Source organism: Typopeltis vanoorti, chromosome 5, assembly GCF_054136105.1.
Source record: "Typopeltis vanoorti isolate ZY-2024b chromosome 5, IOZ_Tvanoo_1.0, whole genome shotgun sequence".
Lineage (NCBI taxonomy): Eukaryota > Metazoa > Arthropoda > Arachnida > Uropygi > Thelyphonidae > Typopeltis > Typopeltis vanoorti.
In genome coordinates, this window is record NC_143553.1 from 120,117,109 (window position 1) to 120,138,570 (window position 21,462).

The window sequence follows — 21,462 nt, forward strand, 5'->3', positions numbered from 1 at the left end:
TCTAACTGCTGCAAATGCATTCTCATAAACATCTTTTAATATAGCTATTAGTTTTTTTTTTATCAATTCCATAGGATTCCAGAACTGCTAATGTCATTTTCTGGTCAATACTGGCAAATAATTTATTCCCATATTTTAAATGCATCTTTAAATCTTAATATTATTATTTATTATTACTTGCACACCCATCCTCACCATAAAAGGGTTAAGTAATTTTGAATATATATTTATGGTGGATTTTTAAATATGTAATTAAAATATTTACATTTCATTTTGATTAAAAGCTGTCTTCAAGAGCTAATCAGTTTTAGAAGCATATACATAAAATGCTTTAATAAATAAATTTCAGCTTATTAGTCAAATTATCAATATATTTTATTCATTTTTAAGAAAATAAGTATAGATATAACTAATAAACTGTCGCCTCTAGTTATTATGTTGCTATACTTCAATGTTCGTGTACGTCACTGGTAATTATTTCAATACGTTTATCTTTATAATCAATTGTCTGGCATTCTTGTATGTTTGTGGAATAGTTAACCTGGGAGAATGTTTATGTTTATCTTTGTTCTCCTGTTAATACATTCCACGCATGGCTTTGTTTATTATCCCGTTGGAATAAGAAACAAAGCCATGCGTACAACAAGACTGATGATGATGAAAAGAAGATTCTTGTTACTAAATAGACTTGGTTTCCATTCTTAATTTTCAAAGCAGTAATTTACTATAAAGAATTCTTATATATTTACTTTATGAATGTCTAGTGGGCGAATGAGTTCAGGGGAAAAAGAGTTTCTCTCTTGCGAAAGGTATGCGAAATCACTTGAACGTGTTTATGCAGACTTTTTTTTTTTGTAACTTAAAATGTGAAAATTTTGTTCATAACAAGGATGCCTTTCTTTCTTATTGTTTTATACTAATTTGCAACTTCCTTAGGCGTCCATCTTAAACAGCCTTTGTGAAATTAAGTTAGTACCCTTAAAGAGCAGTGTTGAAACTTATCTCATTACGCTTCTTCTGCTCTACAAATCTTTGCAATCATTAGCAAGAGATCTTAATGAAGGAAACGTTTCTTAGTTCGGATTTTTATGACACTAAAGACAAAAAAATAGAAAAGTGTTTGCAAATAATGAACTTCACAGAAATTACGGTAAGAACCAACAGAAAGAGAGCATTAAAATCAATGACCGAAACGGAGCCGCTCAGTGATGAATAATCTATTTGTTATGCTTCCCCACTAACGTTTGAGACGTACTTTCGACCTCGTTAGGAGATTTCAATCAATCCTTTGGAACAATCATTCCTCTAGAGATTAGTAAATGCATTCTGGCTGATGCATTAAATCCAGGCATAGTTGATACCTGACTTCAGCTAACTTCTTTTATATTACTTAAGAATTTTTTTAAGATTTCATTTTATTATAAGTAGAAGAGAATCCATTCTTATTAATTTTCAGATGTGCTTCTATTCTTCTTGCATTATGTAAATAGTGAATTGGCAAGGTTCGTAATAGAGAGAGAGAGAGAGAGAGAGAGAGAAGATATTGTATGTTTCATTCAAGCTATTGACCGCGAATATAGTTTTCTACTTAAAACTGCGTATAGAATGAGATTTAAATTGTTAAATCGAATATACTAATGATGATACTCATAGGATGGAGAAAATAATTTCTCCATCCTATGAGTTTCTAAGGAAAAAAAGGCTGAACTATTTCCATCGAAGATGAATTCATATCAATCCTTGCTCAAACCTCAAAATTCCTCTTCTCTCGCACCAGATGCGAACGTCTAGGTCTTTCACAATGAAATGATTACCGGATATCAATTATATCAGATAACCATCTTTTATTGAACCATTTGTTTTTGGACTTTATGAAAGATAACTTAGATGAAACCTGAAAAACATTAGTTGATAAAACGGTGGTCAGATTGGTGGATAAGAAACAAAGTTTTAAGAATGAAAAGGGAGGGATGTGATAGTGTTCCATTTGGAGGGAGGATTTTAATGTGATATAAGTTTATAATTTATTTTGAATGGTTATAAACTGTATATACATTAGTCCTCTGTTACATCATCTGATTTGGTTGTTTTAGATTGCCAAAGTACATGAGATATGAAGAGAAGGAAGAGCTCAACATTCCGGGTCGGAAAAAAAAGGCTATCTTTGTAGAAGAGCGGCGAACTTACCTTTAATTGAAAACTCATAAATTTATGAAATTTATGTCCTACCGAAGATTCAAATTCCAGTCTTTGAAGCAATTAATTCTTCGGAATAGACATTCGTCTCCTCCCCCTCCCACACACTCACAAGCCATTATTAAACTTTATTAATGACTTGTGAATGTGTGTGTGGGGGGAGGGAGATTTATGAAACTGATTACATATTTTCTAACAATATACTAAGTGCTTTAAATGTTTGTTTTTCATTTATTAATCTATTGTTGCTCCACAAAATTCAACGTGTAAGCCAACAGTTCCCACTCTAGCATTATGGATTCATATACGATTATACAAACTAGTGGTTTGAGTCTTTCTCATACTTTTCCTTATTTATAACTGTATAACTGCATGAAATGACACCTTTGAATTTGGGTATATTTTTTATGTTTAACGTTATGTTATTATAAATGCTAACGTGCGGACGTTAGAGTAGCAATCTCCCTCTCTCTCTCTCTCTCTGTGCGTGTACGCGCGCGCGTGTGTGTGTGTGTGTGTGTGTGTGTGTGTGTGAAATTCTGTAATTAAATCGTGCTATACTACAGGCCAGCTTTATAAAATTAAAATATTATCTAGTCTTTTTATAAAAAGAAAAAAAAAACAGAATTTGCTGCATCCAAATTTCATCCCATCTAACACTTAGTTTAAGACAAAATTTATAAATTACAAATCGCCACACTGTGCCTGCAATGCATTCTATTCTCTTAGTGATGAGTGCTAAAGTCATTAAACACTTTAAGGAATGCATTTTGTGTTGTATTTATAATTGGTTTGTTATTTTAATGTGAGGGAGCGTATTTTATTTCTCTTCACTAAATCGATTAGAATTTCTTATGTTACATAAAATCATAAAATTTTAAAATTGTTCGAGTATTCACCATCGCGTAGAGAGAAATAAAAAATGGTAAGAGAAAACTCTGTTTTTAATACATTTCTGTCCTAGAAGAGGATTCATTACGAATTCAGGCGTTCAGGAATTCCAATAACAACAAAAATGGCATTTCGTGGGATGTTTACTGCATGAACGAGTTTTGTAATCCATCAATCACTGGTGTTATGTAGGAAAAAATCGCCTACACTGGCATTTTAGCCATTCCGTTTTAAATAATACCGTTCTTTGAAAGATTTTGTGAAGTTTTAAAATAAGATTTTTAATAGGGAAGAAAAGACTGAAATTGCTGAAGTTATCACTATAGTATTTCGAGTATTTCTAATATCCAGATGAACTGGGTATGGAAGAAAAGGTTGCGCTCCACAGCAAACACCATTTTGGGAATGATGATCATCATCACCAAATGGAAAGACGTGCAAAAAAGTAATGCAGTACTGGCCTTTAAAACGATTCCGAGCTACATTCATTTGCTCAGTCCTCTGTACCTTCCCGCCTTGCTTTTGTTTGTTTGTTTGTTAAAATCGTTACTATCTGTTTATTTAGAACAATTATTTATCTTGTCAGTCGCCTGCTGTATTGAATAAGAAAACAGATATTCATTTTTGTGCTCAATATATCAACACAAAGTGAGAATGATGTGGAGTTGATATACATACAACCTCACATCTGACATAATATCGGTGGTTTTCTTGGGAAATTTCTTAAGAAATGAAGTACTTGTTAATGATTGAAGAACTGAAATTAAGTGAATGTGTGTGAGAGCAAAACAGGAAAGGAAAGTCCAGAGATGTTTCATCCAAGAAGAGATACCTGCTCGTGTGTAGTAATGTAGATAATATGACCGAAGTGTGATCTTTCTTGCGTCCAATAAGATAAGACTGTGTCTTGTTGGTGATGCATTGGATTTGACAAGTTTGTCCTCTTGCTACTGGAACATTAACAAGAAAATAAATATATATTCCTTTGATTGTGGTGGATCATGAATTATGAGATGTTTCTTTTGACAAGCCACGCGGTTTGACAAATGAAATGAAAAATATTTTTATTTATCAAAACTAGAGATAGGATTTTAGGTTCTTGAGATTTATTCATGTACAATCAAACTCCCTGAAAATGTATGTGGTGCCCCATCATTGGTGAAGAATTCTGAAAAAAGCAAGACACCCACGATAACTTATAATGAACACTAGAGAAGAAATTGGCAATCCATTTTCAGCTTGTCAGAAATAGACCATAAGATGTTAAGATGTACCATGCTCTTCCAGATGTCCTGGAAATATCAGGAACCACCACTCAAGTTTCTTACAAACATTTCTTGGCTTACGTCCAAAAGGAGTGCATGCTGACTAGGAGTCACAACATAGATTGAGATTAGAGAGTTCCATATTGGTAGGCAAAGATTAAATGATACGACTCCAGATAGTAAAGAAGCAGACAATAAGTTTATGCGAACTCGACTCAAGATAGTTCAAAATATATGTAGTACTCTAATTGTGATCAGGATCAGATAATCTGGAAACCTTATTTTAGAGGCCAAACATTGAACTGCTCAAGTCGTATTAGGCGTCCAATAAGCAGGGTAGTGGTGATCATAGACTGGGGAATGAAAATTCATATCCCACCATAAAAGAAGGTGATGAGTATCTCGATTATTTTCAAGAAAGCGGTTTTGATAGTTTGCTATATGTAAACTAAATTCTTTCCTATTCACATGTGAAGTGCTTTGAGCACTGTTTGTTTTGTCGCTACGAATCACATTGTGATTTACAACGACCGTGAATCGCTCTGGTCAAATTTATTTAATGCAAAACAGTACATCATTTTGTGACCTAAAATGTAATTATTTGATTATAAATAAACCATAAACCATTATAAATATTTAAGTTCTATTTTATCGGTTGTGTCCTAATCACCTCGCTTCTGTGATCCGACATTTCTTGTGGGATCGGAATAAATTTATAGCAGTCGTAAAACCAGGGGAATCGTGAAGCGATTACGACCTTAGTCTTACAAGCGACTAAAGCTTGAGCAGCGGCCAGGAGTGGGATGCGAGATGGATTCCATTTTTGCGGTAATGATAATTTTAGTTATTCCTTCAGAGTAAGTCTTAGATAAGGTAGGCCGAAACTGTATTCATCCTATTGGGAGAAAAATTACAAAACACAGATATCATCGCATTTATCACATTCTAATGCTGAAGAATGTAATGAAAGTAGTGATGGATGCTGTCATGGTCTTAGTTATCATGACGACAACTGATATTAACTGATTACCTGGTATTTTGGTAAGTACGTAGATAGTTTAGGAAAGATCATTGCTAACAGCAAAGTCCTCAATATTGTTTCACTATTGATCAGTGCAATTAGAAAAGGGATCATTTTGAGTTTTTGACATCGAAGTCAACAAATGCGGTGAACTCATTATTTGGTATTAGAATTGTAAGGACAAAAATCCATAAGTATAAAATAATTTGAAAATTTAATAAGCATAGAAATCGTCATAGACGATCATAAAAAGCCGCGTTTAGAAAACTTCTAAATACAAAGCTGAAGTGCGATATGTGTTATTAACGATTACAAAAAAGTGAAACTCTAATTACTATTAATTATTAATTGCAAAACGTATTTAAAAACTGGTGTTGAAAGCAAGTTTTAAGATGGATGTACCGTAAACGACACTTAATTTCTAAAAACAAACACTTTTTCATCGTTTATTTGCACAATGTCGAAATCAGAAAAGATGTTGCTGTCATCCTTCATTTAAATTAATTGCTCTTTGTATGCAAGACTGCTAAGTATCTCTCATCGCAAACTTGTACTTGCTCTACAAAAACAGAGTAATTAAATCAGTAAACAATTACTCCCTAACACAAGTTTAAGATTGATTGCGGAAAAAAATGAATTTTTTAAACCTTGTTTTTACAGGACATTCACCAACTCAAGATAATGAAAAGAGACTGCAGACATTCATGAACACCGTTCGGTGAAGTAAAAAAAAAAATTGCGAGTCTTTTAATTAATAATTGTCATGTTAACAGTAGTGTTGGAGCTTTTCTCTTTTTCAATCTTTTGCTATTCATGTAAGTGAACAGCAGAAAGAACAAACCTAAAATTATTATTTCAGATACGTTATTTTACACCATATGTTCGCTGTTAATTAAATAACTGTTAAAACGCATGCATTCAACTCCTTAAGCTGTTGAATAAAGTCTCCTTCCATATACAGGTTACTGTTTATTCATTAGTACCCCCTTCCATGTTGATAATGCGCAACAGTTATTAAGGACATGCCTTGTCTATGATCTCTCTGTCATTGTTAAGGAGACCGTTGCATCTCCTCTACGAAGGGGGGGGGGGAGGGATTGGGTCCACTTTTATCTATTGACCCAGTCCATCTCCGGAGAGTGCATATGCGTGTGTATATGAATGAATAAGAATATTACAAATATTCATGCTCAACCCGGGATTCGAATCGCAACCGTTTGGCTGGAGAATGTACACAGGCTAACCACTCGGCTAACAAGTCTAGCATAAACTGTTCAGTAAACAGCTAAAATTAACATGACATTTTTAAACGGCTACATTATAATTAAAATCACGCGGTCTTCAATGAAAACTTTGTAATATATGGTTATTCTAGTATAATGCCCAAAGATATGACAAGGAATTATCTACATAAATTCGCTTAAACAAATGTATCATTATGTGGCTGGTTCTTCTTCTTCTTCTGCAGCTTCTCCCACTTAAGTGGGGTCACTGTTTGTAATGAGTCTCCGCCACACCTTCCTGTCTTGGGCTGTCACCACATCCAAGTTCTTCATCTTCAAGTCCTCTTCTACCAGCTCCCTCCATCTCTTCTTTGGCTGTCCACGCTTCCGCATTCCTTGCACATCCATCTGCATGACCCTTCTTCCCACATATTCGTCCTCCCTCCTCATCACATGACCAAACCATCTCAACCTTGCCTCCTGTATTTTCGCTCCTAAGTTCGTAACTTTCACTATTCCCCTGACATAGTCATTTCTCAGACGATCCTTGCTGGTCACACCGCACATTCACCTAAGCATTCTCATCTCTGCTACTTCCATGCTGCTGATGTTATTTTTCCTCAGGGCCACATTTTATATAACATCCGTCATTGCTGGCCTCACTACTGTCCTACACATTTTGCTTTTAAGATTGATCGGCATCCTCTTATCGCATAACACTCCAGCCATCTCCCTCCAGTTCCTCCAACCCGCTTGTATCCTGCATCCCACTTCCTTCTCAGCTCCTCATCTTCTTCCACTGTTGAACCTAAGTACCTAAAGTCTCTCACCTTCCTGATGGCATTTCCTTCCAGCTCCAGATCTGTCTCCTGGCCGTCGCCGCCCACTGCGCAACACATATAATATGTCTTACTTCTGCTCAGTCTCATACCTCTCTCTTCCAGTACTTTTCTCCATCTTTCCAGTTTAGTTCCCGCTTCTTCTCTTGAATCTACACACAGCAAGATGTCATCTGCATACAACATTATCCAAGGCACAACTTCTCTCACCTCCTCTGTTACCACCTCCATGACAATATTAAACAGAAACGGACTTGATGCTGACCCTTGATGCAAGCCAACTGTTACTTGAAAACTAACAGGTCCGAACACTTGTCTTCACATTTCTGTACATTTCCCGCACCAACCTGACATATTTCTCCGGCACCTTATTCTCCCTCAGACACCTCCAGACTTCTTGCCTTGGCACTCTGTCGTATGCTTTCTCCAGATCAATAAATACCAGATGTAGCTCCCTTTGTTTCTCTCGATATTTTTCCATCATCTGTCGTAACCCAAAGATAGCATCTGTTGTTGATCTACCAGGCATGAAGCCAAATTTTTCCTTTGCAATCTCCACCTCCTTCCTCAATCTACCATCAAGAACCCTTTCTAGGATCTTCATTGTGTGGGACAACAACTTTATTCCTCTGTAATTTTTACAATCTTGTGCATCCTCCTTTACCCTTGTAGATGGGAACAAGAGTACTCTCCCTCCATTCCTCGGGTATATTTTCCTGTTGGCAAACTTTCATGAACAGGTCCCACAGCAGGTCAATTCCCTCTTCCCCCAGTGCCTTCCATGCCTCCACTGGAATTCTGTCTGGGCCCACCGATTTTCCATTCCTCATCCTCTTCATGGCCTCCGTCACTTCCATTCTACTGATGTTCTACACCATCCCCTCAGAAGGCTGCCCATCTCCTCTGTGAGTCCTTGCATTTTCCTCATTCAAAAGTCCCTCAAAGTATATTTTACATCTGTTTCTTATGTCCACATCCCTCCATAATACTCTTCCTTCAGCATCTTTGATCTGCCTCACATGTAAGATGTCCTTTGCTGCTTTATTTCTACATTTCGCTAGTTGGTAAATTTTTCACTGTCCTTCCTTTGTTTCTAATTGATCATACAGATCTTGATATGCCATGGCCTTCGCCTGTGCCACAACTCTCTTGGCTTCTTGCTTTCTCTCTTTGTACACCTCTCTGTCCTCTTCCACTCTTGACTCATCCCACTTCTGCTTTGCCTTCCTCTTAGCTGTCACTGCCACTTGTACATCATTATTCCACCACCAACCCTCCTTCTGTCACTAATCTTTCCAGATGTCTCACCAAGCACCTCGATTGCACAGCTCAGGATTACTTTTGAATTATGTTTCCACCAATTGTGTACACTTTCCAGTCCATCTGAAATCCTCTCTAACACCCTCTCCCTAAAACGATTCCTCACACTCTCCTCTTTTAAGCGAAACCACTTAATTGTCTTCATCCCATGGCATCCAGAAGTTCTTATCTTCGATCTTATTTTAAAGTCTGCGCACAGCAGTCGGTGTTGTTGTGCTACTTGATCTGTTGGAATTACTTTACAATTTGTCTCAACCTTAAGATGTTTTCTTCTAGTCAAAAAGTGGCTGTTTAACAGCTATTAATCATTTATTTGTAATTATGTAAAATAAGTGATTATTCAACTGATACACTACTATATAAATAGCTCATGATTATTTATATAGTATCTGTTTTAGAATATGTGTGTTGTTTCCTAAAAAAATCAACTACTCAGAATAAATTAATGACCTTTAAAAGTAAATCTAAATTCCATTTGAAGTTTTCGCATACGTTATACTTTTCAAGTTACAATGTTTTTTAACAACAAAAGATGAATTTTTGGGACTTGAAATGAGTTCGATTTAGTAAAATTCCAAATAACAGATACGGAAAGTTAAAACTTTCCTGATGTAAAGTTAAACATTACATTTAAAAAATGTGTTTATTTCACTTTTGAAGAGTTCAAAACCGAAGGAAAATGGCAAATAACTTTGTTTCTACCCTTTAGAACACCTTTCACATTCAAATAACTTTGATGATGGACCGTGAAAGAATATTAGAAAACTTGGTTTATTTTGAATTACTGCTGAATCAACTAAATTTATGAGGCTAATATTTTATTTCTGTATTCATTCTTATGATTACATGTTTCGTTAAAACTAAAAACTGAATTTACCGAGAAACTGCGGACGGTAGCATATGGTAGAAAAAGGTTCCTGAAAATACCAATAGAAAAGTCATAATGCAGAAACAGAATGTCCGTGCCGAAGTGACTGGAGTGACTTACTCTTAAGTGGATCTCCATAATTTGGACAGCGTCAAGCATTTTAGAGAGAAGAGTAGTATACCGGTCACTTTAAATCAGATCAAGATGTAGATAAGATAAGGAAAGGAAACGTGACATAAGTGATATCATTCTTTTGGTTCGAGTGTGGAATTCTGGGTAATGGGTAGAGATAAGATAAGGATCCCATCTCTGTGTGACATCACGTTGTGCCATTTGGTTTGAGTATGGAATTCTGTGTAATTGTTCACGTATGGAATTTTGGGTGGTGGTTAGAGTATGGAATTCTAACAAGATTGAGATGTTGATAAGATTGAGCTTTTTGTTTGCATGTAGAATTATGGGTAATGCTAAGAGATTGGAATTCTGAAAGGATATTTGATCAAGTGTTGGGGTCTTTGGCTCGATTGTGGAACTGTGGAAAAATATTTGTCAATAGGTACCAGTAGACATTTTCTGAAATAATTAACTACCAGATAGCAGTGGTGTCCTCATCCAAAATCACACACACTTTTCTTTTCTGTCACGTTTTTCTTGTCAATAGGTAGTAGTTAGGCATTTTTTAAAATAATTAACTACCGGATATTAGTGGTGTTCCCCTCACCCCCCCTCTCTCTCTCTCTCTCTCTCTCTCTCTCTCACACACACACACACACACACACACACACACTTTTCTTTCTTGTTCATTTCTAAAATAATTAATTACTGGAATCTCAGTTTTACTGCTTCTATGCCATGTTTAAGATCGTAAAAAGTTCGTTACTTTTCTAATTAAATGTTAACTTTATTACAAATTCTAAGCAGAATAGCTTAGCAAAAAAAATTGTGTGTCAATTCACTGTGACTTCAAAATTAAACGTGATTTTTCTTAAATATGGAGAACACATGAACGACACCAAAATTTATTCATTTAAGTTTACAAAGACACATTTTATTGACTGAAATATTATTGACAATACTGTATTTTCTGAATCTGACATACTGAAATAGTTTTTTTTTTTTGGACATCACCATTACTTGTGATATTTTTCTTGTAGTAACATTTCACTGACGATTGGTTGCTTTTGATACTGCTTCCCATACGATAATCCATATTTCACTGCACACAACCATCAGCAGTAGTACTATAAAAACAATCAGCTGGCGTTTTTGCGATGGTTGTTGATTTTCACCTGCAACGAAAAAAATATTATTGTTAGTGAAGGCAAAGTTAGAAGATTACTATAATCCTAATACAGTAGGTAGTTTTGGCAGTATCAGAGCTTTACAGAAATATACAAAATTACCACATGAAACAGTAAATTGGTTAGCAACACAACACAGCCAACTTATGTGAGACATAAACCTATTAGAAGAAAATTTAAACGCAATCAAATCAAAGTACCGACACTTTTGGTGGTTCATGCATAGTATTAGTCACCACGTATTGAATTAGAGAAGACCAGATCTGATGTAAAATCATCCCTTGTTTTTTTGTCGCATTGTTGAAGATATTCATCATTTTAGCTGATTCTTTGAACGCCCTCCAGAAAAAAAAAAAAAAACGTAAATTATGTGGAACATTTTTGTTTGTTGTCATAATACTTGATGTTTGGTTTCAGTTGTATGCCCAGCCAGCCCTGTTTCGGGTTTACTTTCATCTTGACTTCCCTGATGTTTCTGATTGGCGTAGACCCCACTACCTACCTATTTGTTCTATGTAGTGTCAACCACGGCTACATCTGATCTTGCGGACACTTCATTTTTTAAGATGTGAATAAGGATGTTTGGGAGCTTTCATCTGTGACGGATTGCATATAGGGAGAATCACTGTTCCTCTGAAATCTTACTTTTATTCTCATTCTACTGTTTCGGAGGTTGACATAATATTGTAACCATTCTATCGGTACCAATAATTTTCTTGGTGCCTAAGTAAGTAGAGATCTATTTGACACAAAGACCACCTATTATCGATGCAACGTACTCTCTAACTCCATTGCTATCCAAATATCTAACTTGAAACTAGTAGGGTGGTCAATGAAACAGAACTATGTTCTATTTGATTTTTTCTTGCGAAGTAATAATGCCAAAAACAGCATTTCTAGTATGTGTTCTCTCTTTCTCTGTAGAAGCCTACACAGTGTTATATCTCGTAAAACAGAAATAACCTTGAAATAACCTATGTGTGATTTTGATGTATCGTAGTTAAAATTTACAGCGAATTACAGTTCATGTTAACCCAGATTACTACGATTATGTTCATATATATTTCGCATTACCCGATCAAATATTCTGTGCAATGATACCAAGAGTAAATTGCATCTTTAAAATATGGAGATAATTCGTAGTTTCTCGTGTTTTGCTTTTCTATAATTTCGGCTTAAATATTGTTTCACCTTTCATTTAAAGCATGCGATAGCGTTACAGGCCAATTATACTATGAGTTCATTTTGACTTCATTCATGTTGAGCACTAGTAAATTCCTTTTTATTGGCTACCTTCATTCTTCTGTTGATAAAGCATGCATTTGATGACGTCATGTACTTGTCGAATGTTAGAATATGTAAAAACCGCTATTCGTTGGACGACACGTTGAATGAAGAGTTCCAGGCATCGAGTGGAACCACACGAATCTGTATAAAAACATTCAAAACCCAGAATCACCACATAGGCTTGCATAGTAGGACCGCAATAAAGCTCTACATTACCCGAACCAACATGCAGCGTCGTCTTCAGTGGTGCAAAGAGCGTGTATAGAATGGGACCTGGAAGCTTGGAAAGCTATTTTATGGAGCGACGAATCGTGCTACAACCTCTACTACCGAACAGATGTAGCGTGTAGAGGGTTTGGCAATTGTCCGCTGAACGTCTCTTAGCATACTGTGTAACCCTAACTATGAAATTCGTAGGTTGAGGTGTAATGGTATGGTCCTTTTTTTTTTTTTTTTGGACTTCGGACCTCTGTTTATAGTGATCGTATCTGAACATTCTGGAGAATGCAAGGAATTGTGGCGTTTTTACGAAACTGACCATTTTATATTTCAAGACAATATGCCTAAGTGGTTTGTAGACATGAAAGTCACCACACTTAACTGGCTGTCACAGAGTCCTGATGTCAACCGTACTGAACATCTGTTGGATGAACTGGAGCTTCGGGTGTGTCATGGAACGTCGGTCACACAACAATCCAGGACCTCATAACAAGCCTACAAGAAGAATGGCCAAACATTCCCATCGATCGATATCATACGCTTGTTGAAAGAATACCCCGTAGTATTACTGGTCATTCCAGCGAAAGAAGGTCCTACAATTTAAACACGTGTGTGCCATGGATGTTTCTTCCTTACTCACTCAATGGTGTCCGTTGACTTCTGTCCAAGTAGTTTGTATCCATATAGTATTTTTGGTAATTTGTTATTGTTCATTCAATTCCGATATTGGAACCATTTTTGCTTATATTTACTTATATAGTTGTTCATTGGTTTTATATTTATTCAGGGATTGTAAATTTCCTTCATTTATTTTATGTTCCGCTTGTTATATTCAGCTATTTTGTTTTCCGAGAAATTTTGTTTCTACTGTTGTTTGAATCCGTTTTTCATTATTCGTTTTTATGGTTCATGTGTCACTTTTTCATTTCCATATATAGTCTGATTCTGGTGGGTTTTTGTACCAAGGATGGCTTAAATATATCATTTATATGTCGTATACTTTAAGGGATTATAGAATTGATTTTTTGTTTAAAAGATTATTGCTGGCTGTTGTATTCTGAACCAGCATCTAAACTTATGCAAGCACTTTTCCCAGAACGCAAAATAAAAATAAATAAATCGCCTAGTCAACTGCTGGACTAAGCTGTAGCTTCGCACAGCATACAGATTGAGTTAAGGCGCTTTTCTCTGAATTTCTCTTGAGTTTGGAAAGCACGTAGCAGCAGTAGGGGGGCATTATTTTAAACTTTTATGTTCTTGCCATGTTCTTGCTGAGGGGATGAAACTGTGAGAAACTATTGCAAGATCAGCGTTCCGTAAAGTCCCAGCCCAAGTTAGTTTTATGGCTATGGTGATAGATTCTTCTACTTGACAGATACGATAGTCAGGAAGAACAGACTATATAATTTCAAGTTGAGAGAGAGAGAGAGAGAGAGAGAGAGAGAGAGAGAGAGAGAGAGAGAGAGACTGTGGTTGTTGTTGTCCCTAGGCAGTTACGGCCTAGGGATAAACAACCGTGAATGAATTTAGTGTAACATGTCTCGCAACTATGTCTTTAGTTTACTGGAGATAAGAAAAACCTTTCACGGCTGAAAAATCCAGAAAAACAGTGTTAGGCAATCTACTTCTGCATCAGATAAAATGCTTCGAAAGTAAATCTCTTTAGAATTTACTGGGATAGGCCTGCGTAGGCTTACCCAATCTGTATATGATTAGCGGTCGTAGGAAAAATTAGACAAGACTTATTTCTTTCATGTATGATGACTCCTGCCACGATCTTGATAGTGCGTTTCGAAGCAGTCGCCTGGGTCCTTTTTGTACATCAAACAAGCAGAGGTTTCTAGCATTAAGAGCCAACCCTAATCTCAGGACGCACATATTTTTCCAGACCATTATTATTTTTTTATTTCATGTGTCATACTTTAACGAAAGGTGCTATACCTGTAGTACACTATACACGGTTGGGGGGGGGGTAAGGTTTTTTTATTTTTATTTTCTTTTATTTCTTTCGTAATTTTTACAGAATCTGGAAACGCTGTTTTAGAAACTCTTATAACCACTGTAACAGCATCATGTTTTGTTTTATTTTCAGTGAATGTGGTGTGTGCTAAGACAGTGAATATTTACAGTGTCTTTACAGGAATAAATGCACCTTCATATTTTCTCATTTTATATTTTTTATTTGTTTTCTTTTTCACCCGAAAATTTGAATATTGACTTTAAAATATTACTTTAACCTATTGGGGAAGTTAATAATTATTACAGAATACTTCAAGAGATTATTGATATATTTTTATTTGTTTTAATTCTTTTCCATATAGTATCGAAACTATTTTATTTGGATTCTATCCATAAAAAATGCTATGAAAGTTTTCTTGAATGTTTTGAACAGGGAAGTCAATCTGTTTTGTTTTAAATACAATTATCATATTAATTAGTACGTTTCAGTTTATTTCTCAAAAACACCAAAAATGATTAATAAATAAATAAAATTAAATTAAAAATCATACCATTTCATATCGATATGATGCATTGTAAAATTTATAAAAGCATATTATTGGTTTTCTTATGCATATTTATTTATAGTGCGAATATAAAAAACCCTCATTCTATTGTATTTTGAATATAATACAAAGGAAGGAGTACAGCAATGGTCACTGTATTTGACAAGGATTTCTTCATTTTGCTTGATACGTTTTCTCTACGTTTGATAATAGATATTAGAAACATAAAAATTATATTTTATGTTTCTCTATAAATTATATAGAGAAACATAAATTTATAGGAAAACATAAAATATAATTTTATATATTTTTTTAGTCTGAATTTTTATATTTCATTTCAATGTTTACGGTAGGTTACCGACAAATTCTAGATAGACTTTTAAAGGATTACATGCAAGTATTATAGCTCATTCTGTAAAAAGTGATATTTCTCTAGGAATACTGTCACTTATAATACTTTTGAACATTTTATAACTGCGTTCTCTTAAGATTGACAAATACGTTTTTGATGATCCGAATTCGACCTCTCCAAGATTCATAAACATTTCAGCAAGTCCGATATTGGATTTAAGTCCAATATTATGGCTTAATATTGCGTTTAGTATTGCGCTCCATATTGAATTTGGCCTAATACTAGGACTCGAAACTTTAGTTGATCATGTGTTAATTATTATAGAAGATTTGGGAAGTGTTGGAGGAATTTTTTATTCTCATAACTATCATGAGAATAGGTGTAATATTAATTCTCTTAAGTACCATAACGCTCATGATTAATCAGATGGTTGTTTGTATTTTACTTCAGTTAAGCTAAAATATTTCTCATAAGTGCTATAACAGTTATTAGATCTGGTAGTTAATTTTATTTTTTACAGAATGAGCTATATTTTTAGCTAATTAAGGTTGATTGTGAGTATTAGAAACAGAAATGACAATTAATTGAAATTTATAAGTTGGTTCTCCACATCCAGAAGATAGATAGCAAGAGTTTGATGTATTTAGCTGAACAAGATTGTACCAACCATCACATGAGAAGATTCAAAACAAACATACCTTCGTTTCTTCTTATATTTATTATGAGAATATGTAGGATTACATTCAGCAAAAAAATAAAGAGACGTAGCTAATTTAAGCTGTTTAACACGTTCATTGCCAAGCTGAAAATTGGAATTTCGTGTGGTGGCCAATTTTTTTAAATTTTTTTATTTAGTTTTTATTGTTCTCAAAATAAGTTAATATATTATTTATATGCTTTTATTATTATGTACAAAAGGATTTATGTACTCTAAATATATATTACGCGATATCGCGTGATATGTAATTCGGTCAAATAAGTTATATATTTTACAAATAAAAAACATTTAAATATAATAATTATAACTTTAATTATCAGTCTTTTATAATCACATAGAAGTTTTAAAAATAATGTACAAATAAAAAAAAATAATTATCAAATATCAACATTTATAGGGAACTTACTAAAAAAAAAAAAACAATACTCAGAATAAATAAAAACCAAACTTCAAGCACGCTAAATCAACGAATAACTAAACAAAATCGTCGCGTCGTCGCCTTGTCCGAATGCCGCCACTGTGCGCACTGGCTAACATAAACAATAGACAATGGCTGGCGGCCATCCCCACTCCACGAAAGCCGATCCCTTCCCTAGTGGCCAATATAAATATTACGCGCCGTTTCTGTGGCCGCTATACTATTCCGCTTAGAAACTTGATAGCGACGTCCACGCGATAACGCGTGATCGACCGCCAGGTGAGAGCTCGCACCACGTGATATCGCGTGATTGGCAATTAACGTGTTCGAGAAAATTAGATAATTGTTATGGGTAAATTCAGATCGTTAGATAAGAATTAATGCAACAGTTTAATGAAAAATATTTCATGTAATTTGTCATTGTTGGTCATACGGGAATTGCTGATTGTTGTTGTGTGTATTAATGTATGGGAAAATGAATTAAATAAATATAATGAATAAAAATGTCAGAAATGGCGAGGTAGAAATAGAAGTTAAACTGCAAGTTTGAATGTACTCAAGCAGTTGTATGAATAATTCCCTTTATATAATTCCTTCCTCATGATTAATCCCCACGAGTATACGTTTTATATGTTGCGCATAGTGATGCAGGGGTATATTGGCAACAGTTCGGATATATACCACTGCATCACTATTGTTTTATTGCTGTATTGGCAACAGTTCGTATATATACCACTGCATCACCATTGTTTTATTGCTGTATTGGCAACAGTTCGGATATCTACCACTGCATCACTATGAGAAACACATAAAACGTATACTCGAGCTCGCAGGCAAGTGAAACACGCACATATATACTCACACACGCAAATACTTGGGAAAACGTTGGAATCCGATGAGGCACGATTAAACTTGAAAGCTTGACTTCGTATGGCGCTGAACATTAAGTCTCCTGGTTATGTAGAATGTGCTTATAATCCCTTAAGACTATTTTCAGAAAGTTTCAGAAAGTTTGTGAGGTTTCTCTTTTCAAAAGACAGTTGTTTCACAAATCTGGAATACAAAAATTCCGGATGTGTTTACTGTAATGATTGTCATATTTGTATATGTTATAATTAGTTGTCTGAGATCTTGTTATAAGATACGTCACATGGTTCTAGATATTCTGTAGAGTCTGTAGTTAATATGAAAGTAATGCTTTAGCATGCGGAGTGTTGATAAACCTTGCATCACGCCTTTTGCTCCCAAAAGGTCAACATATTTATTTTATCTTGCAGTATATTAATCTACGAGTATTAATGAGGATATTAATCTCGCATTTAGTTTATAGTATGCATAGAATGCATAATTTGTTATAGTACATAGGTTTTCATATAATGCTTTGTATATAAGAGCTCGTATTCTTGTAGCATCCAAATCTACACAACTTGCATGTTTTATCCGGAGTTTGCTTTGTAGATATTTTACGTTTATATATTAGTAATAATATATAGATAGAGATAGAGATAATAATTAATGTATAGATTATTTTTATCACATAGTGTAAGACTATTGATCTGTTTATTGGATGGATGAAGTAGCTTGAAAAAATGTTTGAAAGCAACATTTCTTTATTATGTAACCCATAGCCATAATAAACTGTTAATAAGTTCTAAAATTTTGCAAATTTCTCAGGGTACATTAGTATGTTTTTTTTTAAAACAATGTTAAACAAATATATAATGCATATGAGTCCAATACAAATATCCACTTTCTGATAAAATATATAAATTATTCCTTTCGTGATCTGCATTTTTCGCTGAAAAAAAAACCATTATAATTTTCAAAACTTTCCATTAAGTTTTTATTTATGGAATACAAATGAACTATTAGCTTATGAATAAATAACTAATTACACTGGCTTTTTTTATAACAATAGAAAAATGTTCTTTATTATTATGAATGAGATGCATTTGATGAGCTCAGGACAGGAATTACGATAGGAGGTAGATTGGTCAGTAATGTGAGGTACGCTGATGATGCAGTAGTCTTTTGTAATGACATGGAAGAACTAGGACTAATTCTTGACAAAGTTAACAAGATCAATAATAACAGCGGACTTCAACTCAATTCTAGCAAGACAAAGATCATGGTTCTCAAAGGAAAAACAAACAGAGAAGCTCTTGAGAAACAAGTGTATCTTAATGGAGAAAGAATTGAGGAAGTCAGCAAATTTGAGTACCTGGGATCCATTATTAATGTGCAGAATTGCTGTTCAGAAGATGTCAGAAAATGGTTAGGAATGGCTAAAACAACAGTCAGAGACCTGTCTAAAATCTGGAAGGATGGATCTATCTCCATGGGAACAAAGTTGAGGATTTTAGATGCAGTTGTTTTTCCAACAGCGACTTATGGATGCTAGACTTGGAACCTAAAGAAGTTAGATAAGAAACGAATATCTGCTTTTGAGATGTGGTGTTACAGAAGGCTGTTGAGGATATCATATACCGAAATGTGTACAAATGAATGGGTGTTAGAAAAGATTAGTAGAACTTTAAGGCTCCTTTAAGGATATTGACAGAAGAAAGTTAAAATATTTTGGACACAGAAAGGATGGAAGGAGGACTTCTCAGAACAGTAATAGAAGGTAAAGTTCCTGGAAAAAGAGGCAGGGGTAGACCATCAATGAGATCGATGGATGGCGTGTGTGGAGTGACTGATCTTCAGAGAGTTTAGACTGCCAGAAAAGCAAACAACAGGATTACATGGCGAGGCCTAGTGTGGAACATCATCGAGCATCAGAGTGACCAACGTCATATGTAGATGCCCAGTGAACATAGAGATTATTATGAAAAAGAAAAGTCGTTCTAAATTTATAAAGGGAAAAAATCTGTTGTATGCTTTTTATTTATGACTTAATGAGAAGTCTCAAAATGTTATTATCTTTGACAGCACTTAATTACTGAACGAACTACAATGGCTTTACTATAATACATTAAATTATTATATTAAATTACTGCTATTTTTTTCCACAGGTTCAAAGTAATCATATTTTGTCTTTATCCCTGTCGCTTCATTTTGATGTGAACTGTGATGAGGACAAATTTTAAAATTACGTTGCTGTTATAAAGGAAAGCTCGTGGGTATTTGAGAGTCTCTGTAAAGCAGTCGGTTTAGAAGATGATCTTTTATTGAAAAAAAAATGGTGCTGGATTCTAATCCATTCTAAGACGTGAAAAACCTTCTTCAGGATTCTTCGGTGAGTAAATCGGTTTCGCAAGGGTGGGGGAAAGATTCGTTAACTCACAGTAAGCTATGAAATTATTTATTTTCAAACTCATACCCTAATGGACAGAATATAATTTACTTCTTTAAGATTATAAATCACCTTAGGAAAATTTCCCTCTTGAAGGAAGAAAACAACTTTGAGAACAAGAGGTATTAGCTAAGTTTCTACTTTTATTTTACTTGTTAGAATCCAATCACGGAGTCTTCCTTCATGTGCTAATTAAGCACTAATTATTATTTCGGATGCTAATTGATATCGCTTGCAGACGATCAATAAAAGAGTTAGTACTGACTGTGCCAAGACTCATTCGTGTAACCAGACGATCGCGAATAGAATTTATTTCTCGTCTTCGTTGTGAACATTAGGGAAGTCCACTGGTGTCCAAAATCTAAGGACAAACTACATTTTACTGTAAATGAAAAACGTTCATGACTATAGCCAAATGTCTACATAAATTTATTTCCATAAATTTATTTCCTAAATTTATAACACAAAAAAGTGTTATAAATTTCGTACAAATTAAACTGCAATATATTATATTAGTAATAATATATTGGCAAAAGTTACAAATCTACTAAGAACGTAGTTAAAGATTTATGATTTATTATGATAGCTGCGATGAACCTATCAGAAAGTTATACCATGCTTAACACAAAGCGATTCAAGAATTTTTGCGGCAAGGATAACGCCTTGTTTGTTTTCTGTCGGGAAATCTCGAGTAGCAATAAATGACCCTATTGCGTCCCAAATGTTTTCTATGGGGTTGAGACCTGTGAAGCGTGCTGGTGATTCGATTCGATTAATATCCTCCAGAAATATCTCCACTGTTTGTGTACAATGTAGTGTGACATTGCATCCATAAAAATTAATTCTTCGCCTAGAGCACCTCAGAATAATCGAAGACGATGGTGAAGAACTTCGTGCAATACCGTTCACCATTCCAACACTTGTACTGGAAAACTTAGCTCCAGGACTGAGCGAAGTTAACATCCAAAAAGTGGGTGTCAAAGAAAACCCGAAATCGTCCATGAGATTGATTGAAGATGAATTGGGGATTCCAAAATCAACTGTGCACAACATTTTGACCGAGAGTTTGGGCCATCGTAAATTGAATTCGCGATTTGTTCCCCACAAGTTGACCGACGACAAAAAAATGTATCGAATTGAACCCTGCAAGGACCTCATTAAAACCGCTCGTAAGGACTCAAACTTCCTTGAAACGATCGTTACCGGTGCGAAACGTGGTGTTTTCAGTATGCACCCGAAATAAAGCGCCAGAGTGCTGAGTGGAGCCCACCAGAAGAGGGGCATCAGAAAAAAAGTCGCTTGGAGAAGTCGAAAGTAAAGACAATGCTGATTTGTTTCTACGATTTCAAGGGCATTATCCACACAAATTCGTTCCGCATGGCCAAACGGTGAATGGTCAGTTTTATCTCTAAGTTCGGAAGTGATTGACAGCGAGAATTCGTAGCGTGCGGCATGAATATCGTGATGCAGGCAGCTGGTCACTTTTGCACGACAATGTACCATCTCATCGTTCGAACAGGTGAGAGAGTTTTTGAGCAAAAACCAAGTTTTGTATGTTGGATCTCTCGCCGTATTCACCTGATTTAGCAACCTGTGACTTCTTTCTCTTCCTCCAACTTCATTTGCCGTTGAAAGGAAAGCAATACGACACCATTGAAAAAAAATTCAAGGCAAAACAAATATGATAATTTTACTAAAGGTTATGGTATGCTACTGACAGTAAAAAATATAAGTTGTTTTTGCAA

General features: G+C 34.9%; 1 long non-coding RNA gene across 1 annotated transcript in view; it reads left to right on the top strand.

The window, feature by feature from the left end:
• The first annotated feature begins 743 nt into the window (after window positions 1-743).
• LOC150106760 (uncharacterized) overlaps window positions 744-21,462 on the top strand; it is a 31,432-nt gene continuing 10,713 nt past the window's right edge. Inside the window, exons 1-2 of the long non-coding RNA XR_016548327.1 lie at window positions 744-809; window positions 19,437-19,660. This is a non-coding gene — a long non-coding RNA (uncharacterized LOC150106760). The remainder of the gene's footprint in view (window positions 810-19,436; window positions 19,661-21,462) is intronic.